The sequence below is a fragment of the Amphiura filiformis genome, chromosome 1 (assembly GCF_039555335.1).
Source record: "Amphiura filiformis chromosome 1, Afil_fr2py, whole genome shotgun sequence".
In the NCBI taxonomy this organism is placed as follows: domain Eukaryota; kingdom Metazoa; phylum Echinodermata; class Ophiuroidea; order Amphilepidida; family Amphiuridae; genus Amphiura; species Amphiura filiformis.
This window is the reverse complement of record NC_092628.1, coordinates 94,548,377-94,564,023: the sequence shown is the minus strand read 5'-3', so window position 1 is coordinate 94,564,023 and position 15,647 is coordinate 94,548,377.

Here is a 15,647-nt window from a genome sequence, read left to right as displayed (position 1 = left end):
AGGAGGATGATGGCCATGTGACAAACTTTATGGACCTAATGTACATGATCACATTATGAGAACTCTGGATGAACTGAATAAGTATGTATACACTGAATAAGTATTGTGCACATATTAAATTTATGATAAATTGATATTTTCTCCAAAAATACACTCCAATTGTCTAACTAGGATGAATGCCACAGGCAGATCTTGAAATGGGCGGGGAGCCAATCATGAACAAATCATGGCAAGTTACCTGGCCTCATAATGTCATGAATGAGGCCTAGCCCTTGGGGCCTATGTTTTTAAAAGGCAAGTCTTTTCAAATTTTAAATATGAACTTTTCATTTAATAAAAACTTTGCATACCATCAATAACAAAACAAATCTTCCATGTTATTCTGTTAAATAATTTTTTCTTTTGACAATTAGAGCTTATACTATATTATAATTATTATTATATGTGACCTTTGTAACATTTCTTCGTACAGGTCCTATAATTTGAAAATAATTTGAGTTTACTGTTTGTATTTAACTCTTTAATTTTTTTTAATTTCTGCTTTCTGCCAAGTATAAATATCATTGTACTAGCATAGTGTACTCAGCCTTTATGAATAAGCGTCGAGTTAGTTTTTTTATGTTTGTTCTGCCGAATTCTGTGCTCGTAGGATTTGTGACTCTCGTGTAGCACTTAGTCAACCGTATTCCAGATAAATTACGAGTCATCATCAGACCTAAACTTTTATACTTTTTATATTCTATCAATCATTTATTCTAGTCAGTGTTTATGAAGTGTCACATTGTTTCATTCTTGATTTTTTACTTTATAATTTGTATGCTCGACGCGGCGATAGAGTCCGGGTCGGTACGAACTTGGGAAAAGTCTATGAGTATTTTATAAACAAGAGTGCACGTGGTGATGTAAACATTTCCCGTTGTTTATTGTTTACATTGGTATGTCAAGGCCGACACGTGATGTTATTTTCCCTTTTTAATTAAACTCTTGACTGACTAGAAATGCTGGCTAGAAAGGAACTTTCTGATTGATAGACTTTAATGTCATTTTAATAGAAATATTGATATTCCAATAATAATATTGGAAAATGGAAACTTGTCACAAAATGTCATTTCAATATTTATTTATGCATGTACATATTTTATATTATTTATGAATACTTCCTTCAATAGAACTTTGATTTAAATGATACAAAAACTAATTTGTCTGTCTATTTATTAGATTCTTGTCTCTGGTACGTAAAATTTCATGGCGATCAGGCTATTGATCCTGACAACAAGCAAGAGAGACGAATGTATGCGACGCGACGCAAACGGACCAGTGTCCTGTTGCTGCCTTGAAGCTGTACTTAAGCAAACTGAATCCCAAGCAAGACAGCTTCTTCCAACGTCCGAAAAATATGAAGCGATGGGTTCGGGCAGATACCACATGGTATGAAGACGCACCAGTAGGCAAAAATATCCTAGGAAATATGATGAGTACTATCAGTGATCAGGTTCAGCTGTAAGAGCCAGAGATACACAAATCATTGCCTGCGTGCCACTAGTATCACAACACTGATACATGCTGGATTCAGCAGGAGTGACGTCAAAACTCTGTCAGGTCACCGGAGAGCGAATTCTGTTTGCCTAAAAAACAAGGTGAGGCATGTAAGTGTTGCGGACAAAAAAAAATTAACCAAGAAAATCTTTCTGAAAATAGAAAATTCAATCAAACGATAAAGAAGATACAACATGAACGCAAAAGTGTACTGATAGCTGTTGCAGCAGATGGTGGTATAATAATCCACCAAAAGGGAGGTGGTTTTATCAATCAGGTACACAATGGTGGTGTCCCATATTTTGCTCAAAGGATGGCTTGGAACTACCGATAGAATTTGCTACTCACAGCAAATATTCGCCAAGTGTGTAGCAATGGTCAATTCAGAAAGGGTGTCCAAGAAGCCATGTTGGACAAGGGGGTTATTGACCGACAACATTGCTTGCATCACCTGACAAAATCCCTTAGTCGGAACATTACAAGGGGAACATTAAAATGCTTGCCTGGGCCTATGCAAGCTTTGATTAAACAACAGAAACGAACCATGGCAAAGTTAATCAACTATTTAATCCACTGGAACGCTGTCAAGGGTAAATGTCAATGTACTATTGTTGAAAGCTGCTGCTTGTTTAATGTAAAGAGAACCATGCTTCCTCGCTGACCAAACACAAGATTAGACCAGTTACCAAGCTCGTAATAGTCTCCACCAAAATTCGTTTGCAATTGTGTTAGTGCTTTAAAATGGCGCTCGACCCATTTCGGGACGATATAAAGAGGCTCATTACTGCAAGTAATACTTACGACCAAGTATCTGTATTTTTAAAGAATTGTGGTTTAAGGCGAGGGTGTTCTGCCATGAACATACGTAGGTATTGTTATACGAACCAAATAATTAAAGCTGCAATCCAGCAGGAAGAGCTGAATCAAGTTGTTGCACAAGCTGTCCAGGAGGTAAGAACGTTTATCGTTAATTAAACAAGGTACAGGTAAATCCAGGTACTAACCGTTCGTTCGTTTTCCTGTCTGTTTTTGATTTACAGTAAACACTAAAAACACTCAATTTGTTTTATTCTTTTATTTTTATGCTTAGATTGTAAACTTAAAATAACCTTTTCTTGCATTTTAGTTTGGTCTAAATTGCAAACGAAAAACAATAATAAGTCGGGTTTTTTTATAGTTTTATTACGCTTTTTCTTATCCCTTTTCACATATTATTATTTCGAAAAACGGTCACCTACTGTTTCAATTTTATTAAATTATGAAAAAATTGTCAACTCAGAATGAAAAAGGGAAAATGAAAAATAACCATTACTGATTTCTAAATGATGAAAACCTCAAAATAGAAAAATGGAAAAGGGTTGTTTTCCTTTTCCCTTTTTCATTCTGAGGTTTATCATTTAGAAATTGTAACAGTTTAACTATAATAAATTATGAATTTTGAAGACGACGACGGGAAGGATCACCAACATAGGGTTGCTGGCATAGAGGAGCTTATTAACGTATTTGGCCATGTACTGCCACAGCGTTTTAATTTGTAGTAGCCTACATGTAAAATTAAATTCTTGGCCGATGTGAAGGGGCACTTGTCATTTATCAATGGGTATCATCAGTTTGACCACCCTCTATTGTATGTATAGTCGATATAGTTCTCATATCTTTTTTTCTTCAAAGTGAACCAAACATATAATGTTTAAACAAACATATAATGAATAAACATATAATGAATAAACATTCCCACCAAAGAAAACATTTTAATAACATTTTCGGGTTATATATATATAAAGGACATGAAAAAAAAAAAATTTATACGTTTGCATGGAAACACACTACAACGATATTTTTAAATAATTGTAAATTTAAACTTATGATCTCAACACAAAATTAAGACGTACCTCAAATTTTCGGTCACAACTTTGACCTTCATCTGGAGACTGGCAACCCAAGTTTGGGATCAGTGACCGAAAATTTGAGGTACGTCTTAATTTTGTGTTGAGATCATAAGTTTAAATTTACAATTATGAAGTCTACCAACACAGATGAACTTTAAATGTCATTTTGGTTCACTTTTTGTGACATCCATCAGGGCTAATTTTGTTTATTGTTTTGTGCAATATTAGGAACAAAATGTGCACAGTAATCATTGGAACATGCAGGAGGAGATTCTCAAAAACATCTCACTTCTCCTGGGGCGTCCGTGAAGGAAGGTTGAGATGTTTGGAGTGCTGCCTTTTGTCTTTATTACATTTTCACAAGCTTGGATCAAAAATTAGGTTTGGTTGGTTAATTCTAAATTAACCAAAACCCCTTGATGGAAATTCCCATCAAGGAGGTTATTTTGCCATTTTTAATGGCAAAAAGATTTATTTTAATTTTAATCGGTGATCGGATTATCATCTCGTATTTTTGATTTTCATTTGCTGTTAAAGGGCAGGTCTATAGCAAAAACAAGTTTATCTCTATTCGAAGAGAATAATTATTACATTACAAGTTGACACTTGTTGCAATTTTTGTAATGTATTTCTCCTGAAAAAGGAGAAATTGTGTGGGTAAAGTTCAGCCTCAGACGTGTTCTTCCCCCGCTTGAAGCGCACGTGTTCTCCCCGCTTGACTGATGACGAGGTAAATGAAGCGGCACTTTATCGTATCTCATCATACAATCACAACAACTTTGACAAGTTTGACATTAGCAACAATGAGTTGTACTATCACTTACCATAACAATGCTGCATAACAATATGCACACTATTGTTCTCTTCCGGGAACAAAGCCCACACAGTATTGTACTATGTGTTTGCTTTGTAATATTTCATCCAACTGAAACTATAGTATTGCAATATACAGGGAAATCAGATACATGAGTTTGTGGACTTAACACGGTTTATATGCTAGTCTCAGATGAAATTCTAAGCTCAAATTATGTATTTATTTTTTAGGCCTAATATAATATGAAATTTGTAATACTTAATTTGGCTATTTTTTCTGTGAACAACAACAGTATACGTTCTGTCCATTGAGAGCGTTTATAGTCCCTTTTCTCACAGCGGGCACATCTCATTTCATGACGTCACCGTTTTTCTAGGCCAAATCTGTCTCGTTCGAAGGAACTCACCGCCCAAATTTTTTTTGCGGAATATCAATTTTAATTGTCTTATTTTCTCAAAAAAGGAGTCATTTTCATTGTCCTCATAATATTAGCTTGCTATAGACCTGCCCTTTAAGCAACTTTCATTTGTTCTAATTAACTTTCGTCTTGATCATCACCAGCGATTTGCGGTTTATGATGATCACGATTTTATAAGCTTTCATAAAAAGATGAAATGCCATCACCGATTAATATTTTTTATACATGTCCCTTCCTATACTTAGGTTTTGCATCCATGATATATTATTATTATAATAGGTCTTTTAATGAACATGCATGTAATTAACATTGCCATATTTTTGAGTTTGGAAACTCGCTATTCAATGACTTCTCAATTGTGCCAGGGAGATGACCTTTCAATGGGTGATAGGCAAGCAGCCAGGTCACAAAAATGACTTTATTTTTATACAGTCTTGGGCGAGTTTTACTTTCAGTCGAGTTTAATTGCATGCATGCTTAAGGTGAAAACACCTATACTTAATCACTTTAAGGTGATGATTCCCCAAAATTCTTTGTCTCAAAATTATATCATAAAATGTGCACATTGGATTATTGATTTCCTGCATTAAAATGTAGGTTTGGAAATAACAATAATAAGTATTGACCTAAATCATAATTACCTCTTTAGGTATAGTATTTGGCGGTGTCCCATATTTTGCTCAGAGGATGGCTTGGAACTACCGATAGAATTTGCTACTCACAGCAAACTTTGCAGCTGCCCTGGCGCAAAACTGGGTAGATATCTTGAAGACCAGTGCACATAAACATTCGCCAAGTGTGTAGCAACGCCTCATTTTCCCAGGTTTCATATATTTGATTTTCTTGCCACACTCATTAGTTCTTTGGTTTTACTTAAATTTTTAATGGGTATTTTTCATGTGATTTTTTAATATGTATATCATGTATTTTTCTTAATAATTATGTACTTTTTAAGATATATTTTGATGTATATTCTTGTATTTACATTTTAATGTTTTTTATTGTAAAAACGCTTTGAAAATTTTAATATAGCGTTCTATAAGTGTCGTTTAATAATAATAATAATAATAATAATAATAATAATAATAATAGCAATGGGCAATTCAGAAAGGGAGCCATGTTGGACAAGGGGGTTATTGACCCACAACATTGCTCGTATCATCTAACAAAATTCCTTGGTCGGAAGATTACAAGGGGAACATTAAAATGCTTGCCTGGGGCCTATGCAAATAAAATGCAAGCAACAAAAGGACTAAAATACCCTCACACACATCACAGATTCTTCTCGCTTGGCTCTTTAAGAGCGTTGAGAATATTGTTCCAGATCCAGATCCAGAAGAATGTACAATCTATGGTTATCGTATTCGTATGCGGACCAAATTAAACAATTTATAAATTGTTGAAGATTTGTAATTTGTAAATAAGTTTGTGGTAAAATTGTTTTTTTTTTTAATTTTGCTCCAAGTTAAAGACGATGAACTGTCTGGATCAAATTAGAATAGGCAAGTGTGAAAATGACAAAATGTACAGACAACAGACAGTTGACATGCCCATGCATGTATCATGTGTATTGTATGTTTTTCTTGTTAAATTTGAAGTTTAAATGAAGTGTCAAATTTAACCACAAATTCTAAAGCGAGTCCTATTTTGTAAATTGTTAAACAATTCGATTGTACTAGTTGAAGGTTGCACCAAAAAATTAACTTCTTCAAATTGACTTGTTTAATTCTCATGATTGTAAACCTGTAACTTACTGAAGTTGAGTTGAAGTTATTCATGTTGTTATTAATTGCTGTTGTAAATTGCCAACATTTTATAAAACCATGTGTTTGAAGGCTTAAATGATAAAACCTACTTACCCTGAAGAACTCTAGGTTATGGTATTCATCCGAACTTGTTAGTATATTCCACTATATAAATCCATTCTACATCCAGGTGCTGATCAGCTGATCATATATACACTTGTTTACATGAGAATTAATCCAGGCGTGCAGCTCATTCACAAAATCAGTGCAATGGCAAAAGTGAGCATGCGAGTTTCACACGTCACACGTGGTCGTAGTATGACCAGATGACCCGGATAAAAATGATGATTCTGATCAGTAAATTCCAGCGAAATCCAGAAAATAATACTCAACATAATGCTATGATTCTCCAGATAATATATCACGACAATAAAGAACACAATAATGGTTTAATCAACTGTCTAATCGTCTTGTTTCTTTTTAACATTTCTCCCGGCATTTCTTTGACAGTTCGATGGAAACACAACACGTCAGTCAAACGGCTCAATCAACGGGGCCCCGGAACATGGATATCAAAAACTAATGATATCGTTCTGTATCCATGTAAATGACGTCATTAGTCGGGTTTCCCTAGGGGTATTCCATTATCTATGAGGGATGACGATTACCAAATTGAGAAAGTCACAAGATTTTCATGCAAATTATACGAAGAAAAGATAGTATTTTGTACACAAAATGGTAATGAATGACAATAATAACTTTGCACGATCTATTGTGAGGTCATTGTGTAAAATTGTCGGGTTTTGTTTTGGGCCTCGGTATTTGCGCCCTCGGAAAATACCTCGGCCCAAAACAAAACCCTCCAATTTCCCACAATGACCTCACAATAGATCGTGCGCAGTTATTATTGTCTAAATGGAAAGCATTCTTGCAAGATCTTTTCCAACACCACATGCTTGGCAAAGTTGTAGCCTATTACAATACACTTGCACATTACACAATACACATTTCCCAAAGCCAATCTTGAGATGAAGATTCTACCAGGCCTTCTTGGAGGTGCTGATAGACCAGCATCTGATCACAGATTCTTCATAATCGCACATAAACTTCCTGCACAACATTTCAGGCTAACTGACTATGAACAGTATATAACATAGTGCCAGATATTTATTGTTAAGTCGGCACCACAATGGCTGTGATGTGCTTACTTTGAACTGTCAAGTGATATGGAAGAGGAGGAGGATACCGAAATATGAAATAAACAATGGATTATTCCGCAAGAAATGTTAGTACAGAAACGGCAAACCTTCAGATACCATTGTGAATTGGTTTAAGACCTTACAAAATATTTAAAAAACTGGATGATATCATCCAGTATTATTCACAATGATGGAGCTGCCATCAGTCACCTAATAATAATTGATCAAAATATTCAAAAATCAAGTTCAATACAGCAGGCTAAATGAATAGATTTCTGGAGGTTTTAACTTACCAAATTAATTCAACAATTAACTTTGCATCGAATATTGCCTTCTGACCAAAATTTTAGCCATAAATTTAACATTTTTGCAGTTAATTTCAAAAAGCTTTGAAAAAAAAATTAGCCTAAGTTGACCATTTCAGAAAAACTACCCTTTTTTAAATACATCTGAATACACGAATACAGATGTATCATAAAATAAAGTCCTTTTCAATAACTTTTACCCTTCCCAACTAAGTTCTAAAAATGCAATTTGCAATCAAATTCATCATATATCTTACATGTGGTACTCTTGTTATTTCTTCTTTTTTCAATTATAATTACAGATCAGCATGATAAATGTGGAATTAATTTTACAAGTATAATCCAGCTGATAAACGTTACAACTGTGTAGCTGAAGAATTTCTTAAATACATCAACCAATTTCCAATTACCTAATAATAATACAGTAAAAAGTTATTGATTTGAGACCATCAGTTTACACAGAACAGCCATATGCAGCATGCCATATATAAGGATATGAAACAAGAAGATCAAACAATATCACTTTGTTAGTGTTGTTCCTGATGATATACCAGGTATACAATATGATTCTTGAAACAAAGCCAATTCGAACATGGTGAATAGAAGAAACATCAGAGCACCAAGAAGGACATTGGCAACTAGACCATTTAAGTCATGTTTGGTAGGATTTCAGCAATGTAAAATATATATCTGCTACATCATCAAAGTGACTCTCATGTTCTGTTAATTGTGGTTTTTTTAGAGCATGAATGATCCCAGATAACAGAAGAATGATTGTTCTTTGGAATATTTTAAAGAATGGCATAGACAACCCTATGTCTTGTCGTCTTATTATTGTTTGAAATTTATTTTGTTATTTATGAATGTTGTGCAATTTTATCATGTTTATTTTTTTGTTGTGCAATACTGTAGTAGTTTGCTATATAATTCTGGAATTATCAAATTGTATTCACAGCTGGTCTGGTTTTTAAAATATATATTTTATAATTCTTGTTGATGTATATATAGGTGTAGTATTTTTAAGCCTTTCACAATTTTGTATACTAATTTCATTATATCTAGATGTATCTATTATTTTGTGATTATGATTTTCGATTTTATATTGTAAAGTGCATTGAGGAATCTGCAATTCACAATGCACAATATAAATGCTGTTTTATTATTATTATTATTATTATTATTATTATTAACTCGATCAAAACACAACCCAAACTAAGCAAGAAAGAAAGAAACAATTCATATCTGACAAACTTTACTTTGACCTTCAATCCATGGTACTTGGATTCAAGTCTTATTGTGCCATATGCTGCTGGAAATATTTCCAGCAGCTGGCATCAAAGCCTCACAAACTAATCAAGACAGAACAGAGAACCTGCTTGGCTTCATTAGAAGCGCCAATGGACCTAATGATATGCCAAACGTCCTCGAATACGGTGAGTATACACATCATAATATCCGAACATAGCAAAATGTCTAGTCCTAAAAATGAGCAGTGAATTATTCTAAGTAAGTGTTAATAGTGCATACAGCCTGGGTTTGAAGATTTTGATACAGCTATATAAATAGTCCTATAATTTAGAATCCATCAAATGTCCCAGTATGTAGCTAGAGGGGGCAAGGGGAGGCACATGCCCTGGACGTCATATTAATGGGCACCAAAATGAAGGTGGTATTTTGTACCCTTGCCCGGTGCCAGAACCCCTATTGTCCAGAACAGATTGGTTAGCAAAAATATTCATATCTGATAAAATTAGTATTTAGGCACCAGAAACAAACTTGTTCGATCTTTGGATCGACCGTCGATGCTGCTTCGATGTCTGTTATTAATGAACTATCAACTAATTAATAAGAATTAATGCTAAATTTATATCGTACAGATTCATATTTATAATGGATAGCCTAAACAAAACCAAAAGGCAAGAAGCCCAAAAAATGGTGAGTACCACACCTTCATTGAGATGTAATCCAATTACAACATCCGATACGTCAATTACTAGACTATAACATTTTCATGCACTAAATACATCCAATTTAAAATGACAATTTTTTTTCCTTATAGCTGCTGGAAGTTAGTGAGGACTTGAAAATCTGCACGGCAAAGGTTAATAAAGCCGCAGCAATGTTGCGGCTATACAATCATAATGATTCACATTCACCGTGCAGACCTCAACCATCAGGCATATACCACGCCGCATACAGAAGAACTTGGTCTGCGTCCTCTGCGACATCGTCATCTTCAGCTTCATCTCCATCTCCACAAAGAACGGGGATGAGTCCTCAGGTATCATCAAGCAAGTCAAGACCAGCAGTAAGTCCGGCAGCTAAGGCTGCCGGCTGGGACGATATAATTAGTAAGTTTTATGACGCATTATATTGCTTACATACAAACTTTTGGTCACGGATGAATTTGGGTTTCAAACTTTTGTTGATTCGCGAACCGCGCGCTTATATGCAAAGACCAAGACCGGTACATCCCCTTCACAAACGAGTCGGCAAGGCAAAGGTAAAGACCTCAATACAACTTTTAAGGTGAAACTCTGCACACTATACACGATTCTGAAGAGGTACCAAAACGTTCAGTAAGTATATTGACCTGATCAGCATAATCGGTTGCATGCATCATTCACTAATTATCTTTCACCAAATGTTTCTTTATCCACAGCATTAATGGAAAAAGAGGATAGCAATGATGATGATGATGATGATGATGATGATGATGATGATGATGATGATGATGATGATGATGATGATGATGATGATGATGATGATGATGATGATGATGATGATGATGAATGATGATGATGATGATGATGATGATGATGATGATGATGATGATGATGATGATGATGATGATGCTGCTGCTGCTGCTGATGATAAGGATGATGATGATGATGATGCTGAAACAGAAGACAATACAGAAGAAGACAGGGAAGAAGACAAAGGAGAAGAAGACAAAGGAGAAGAAGGAGAATTTAAAATTCAACCAACTCAATCATAATATATGGGAACAAAATTGGCAGAAAAAAAAGGGAATAATGGGAACGGGAATCATTTGCATTAAAATTTAATAATATAAACAAAAAACCTTTATACCGACAGTTGTCGTTCATTTCTGACTTCTGTGTTCTTGGTCTTAACTCGCTTTATCTTGCCGTTTATGGGAAAGGGTATAACAAAGAATTATAGAAGGGGAACCCATACTCGACCACCATAGGCTATATTCCGTGGAGCAAACATTCGGAATATTCGGTTTCCCTCGGAATCCGCTCAAAGCAATCGTTGTCATGCAAGCGCGACATGGATGATGGGCACACTTAACAGACGCGAAATACACACGATACCAAGACGCTTCATTCAATTCCGCGCACCGTAGGCAAACGAATGACCCCAACATTTATCCCCGGGTATTTCTTCCCATAGCCGAGGCCTACATGGCGGTCAGTATAGAGTCCGGGTTCTTCTTCTAATTGCGTGGGGTGAGGGGAATGATAAATCGCCACAACATTATCATCACCTGTTCATTGGTTCTTCCCATTTCATTAATCGCTCCGGTTTACTCTCCTAGCGGGGCCCGCGGGTACCCGCTAGTATCCATTACAGGAGCACTTTAGATGGGATAGAATGGGTAGATATGACTTGATTTTGTACCACACTAGCTGATGGATATCAATCCCCAACAACAGCAATGGATAGTTGATCATATGGGCCACACACTATAGACATCCATAATATTCATTACAGGAGCACTTTAGATGGGGTAGAATGGATAGATATGACTTGATTTTGTACCACAAAAGCTGATGGATATCACTCCCCAACAACAGCAATGGATAGTTGATCATATGGGCCACACACTAGACATCCATAATATTCATTACAGGAGCACTTTAGATGGGATAGAATGGGTAGATGACTTGATTTTGTACCACAAAAGCTGATGGATATCACTCCCCAACAACAGCAATGGAAAGTTGATCATATGGGCCACACACTAGACATCCATAATATTCATTACAGGAGCACTTTAGATATGATAGAATTGGTAGATATGACTTGATTTTGTACCACAAAAGCTGATGGATATCACTCCCCAACAACAGCAATGGATAGTTGATCATATGGGCCACACACTAGACATCCATAATATTCATTACAGGAGCACTTTAGATGGGATAGAATGGGTAGATATGACTTAATTTTGTACCACAATAGCTGATGGTTATCACTCCCCAACAACAGCAATGGATAGTTGATCATATAGGCCACACACTAGACATCCATAATATTCATTACAGGAGCACTTTAGATGGGGTAGAATGGATAGATATGACTTTAATTTTGTACCACATTAGCTGATGGATATCACTCCTCAACTGCAACAGCAATGGATAGTTGATCATATGGGCCACACACTAGACATCCATAAACAATATTTAAAAATGCAGTGATTTATAGAGCGCTACGCACAGGCACAACGCCTAAAAAACAGGAAAGATGCATAGTGATGTGCGCCCTTAAGGTGCAAGCATTGTATGATTCTATCCGTATGATTGTATGATTTCTATATTTAAACTTTGAAACGTGCCAAAGCAAATAACCCCGCCTCAAACAGGTGCAACCTATGTCTATGGGAAAAGTATTTCATAATATGCAAAGCATCAATGGCAACTTTAAACAAGCAAAATGAACTTGTAACTGCATGCAGACATGCCAAACAATTCCTATTAAACAACTTGCGTATCTTAGCAACGCTACAAACTTGTGTGCGTGCCTTAGTAGCGTAATAAAACTTGGCGCTGCTTTTTAGCAGCGCAACACACGCTTACACTGACAGCGCGCGCATATTGAGTTAATTATTGTTCAGTTGAAAATAAAATCATTTATCTGAAGAGTGCATAGTGCACGAAACTAGTCAGTAATAAATGATTAATATAAATCAAAACTGTTAGTTTGTCTTCTTTGTTTAGCTTTAACATATGTTATATTTTTACTGCCTTTCCATATGAACACAAACGACCAGTTAATGCTGGCAACGAAGGTAAACATTTTACTTTAAAATATCTTTAATGCAGTATTAGGCACAAGAAAACATTGGGTATGTGGTGATACATATGGACAGCACAAACCAACAGCTTTGTTTAGAAGCAAGACGACGACTCACAAGTGTGCACAAAACCAGCACTTAAACATATTGGTGGCACAGCTGCATCGCACACCAGGTTTGTTGGTTATATAATTATAATAATAATTATAATTATATAACTTTGTTTTCATTTCTTTTATTTAATTGTGTTGTCATTCCATTTTGTTTGATCAATGTTGTTGTTGCTTTCAGAAATGGCACCATCATGCCGGCCCGCACGCTGGGGCCTGTTTGGGCCATCGTTCATGCTTATGCTTAGTGCAAGACCATCAATTTTTGTTGGTTGTTTTATTGAGGTAAGACCAACACACCTCTCCCTGTTTATTTTATTTTGGGTATACCATACAAGGGTGCGGGTGAGTGAAGTTGTCCATTCTTCCCCAGAAACCTCCTTCCTTCATTTAAACCAAAGTCCTCAGGATTTTTACATTTTTTTCCCTCTCTCTCTCTCCTTTTCCGCTCCCAGTACTTCTGTCAACACTGCCAATTTTTGTACTCATAGTGATATATTTTTGTAATACAAATATGGTTTCATGATTTATTTCATTTATCAACAGGAACATGGTTTGCAGATCCGGAGGATCACCATCACCTTGTATAATGCATAGGGTTTCCAACAAGACTAGGAAACCCACAGCATCTAGACATGAGAGCTTTTACAAAAGTTTTGGCTGATGTGGAATCAGGATTGACTGATGCTGCCTTAAGAGGAGATCACAAGCAGAGTGTGAGAGAAGAAATATTGACTCTTCCCATCATGTGGCTAAGAGCCTAATGAAACTTGGCAGAGAGCGATTATGTACAGACCATTGCCAACTGATATGAAGCCCATGATGGAAGAGCAATGAAGACAAGGGAAAATATAACAGCAAACTAGCTATACAGAGGGCTTACTCTAGAGTAAATTATGAAATGCTTAACTACATTTTGGATGACTACACGCTGTGGCATTGATAAGTCAAACAAGTCACAAAGAACATATTTGCTATTAAAGTTTGTATTCTCATAATATATATTTTTGTAATACAAATGTGGTTTCATGATTTATTTCAACAAGAACATGGTTTGCAGATCTGTAGGATCACCATCACCTTATAAAACATATAAGGTTTCCCACAAGACAAGGAAAGCCAAGATATCTAGACATGAGAACTTTTACAGAAGAATGATGTGGAATCAAGATTGACAGGTGCTACCTTAAGAGAAGATCACAAGCAGAGGGTGAGGGAAGCACAAATATTGCTCTCCATCATGTGGCTTAGAGCCTAAAGAAACTTGAGCTACTCAACAGAGAACGATTATGTACAGACCACTGTCAACTGATATGAAGCCCATGATGGGAGAGCAATGAAGACAAGGGGAAGCAGAGTGTGTGGGAAGCAGAAATATTGCTCTCCATCATGTGGCTTGGAGCCTAAAGAAACTTGAGCTACTCAACAGAGAGTGTTTATGTACAGAGACCACTGCCAACTGATATGAAGCCCATGATGGGAGAGCAATGAAGACAAGGGGAAAACATAACAGCAAACTAGCTATACAGAGGGCTTACTCTAGAGTAAATTATGAAATGCTTAACTACATTTTGAATGACAACATTATCAACTATATTGAAATTTTCAAAAGAAATCTGTTTTCGTATTTACTCAATTTCAGTTTAATAAAAAATCATTTTCCTGGTGGTAGTGTTAGATGTTTTCAAAATTAATGTATTTAGCTTTAGTTCCTGTTGTAGGAAACCAGAGTTGTTTTGGGGTCTTGCTTTATCTTGAACATATTACAAGATGAAATAGGTAAATACTCTTTAAAATATCCTGATCTGAATATACTGATCAACCATGCTAGCTAATCCACTATTTTTAAGTGGCGTACCGGACCAAATTTCCAGGGTGCAGGGCAAAATTGTAAAGTCGTCCCCCATGTTGCTGACCAGCTGCTAGAATGTCTTTACCAGGAAAAACGCACACACACGGATGAAACAAGCTTAATTTTGGCTTGAAATAGGTCCAAACAAATCTGCAAAAAATATCCATCAAAATTGTAACACCATCCTTATTTGGATTTGTTTTGAGAACTTTTGAACTATGATAGGTCCAAACGAAGATGTAATTTACAAATTTTGGTTAATTTTCTCCTGGTAATTTGATCTAAGGAGAAAACTTCCTCCTGCCTGGTACACCACTACTATTTAAACAATATTTTGTTAAAGTACTGAAGTCACAGCTATTTTCCCAATTTTCCTTTTATGGAAAAACTATGTTGGAACCTTGTTACAATGTCATCAACATTTTCGACTGGCGTTTGATGTCCGGTTAAATACCATTCTTAGTCAGTGGGAGTGGTCTAGTTCGTAGACACATTTTTGATTGGACAATCGCAAGATTTCGGTGCCGTTTATCAGGCCGTAGACGACCCCACGTCATCATGCGTCTTGATAATGCCTTACACGCTTGTAGAGGTGCGGCGTATGTATTGGCGCTGTAATGCGTGAGACTAGTGCGGAATACGCGACGCGCTAGCAGTAGGCCCCCACGCGCAACAGAATACGTGAAGTTGTAAACAAGTTTCGTTCATTTTATAATGAGGGAGTTTTTATGACGG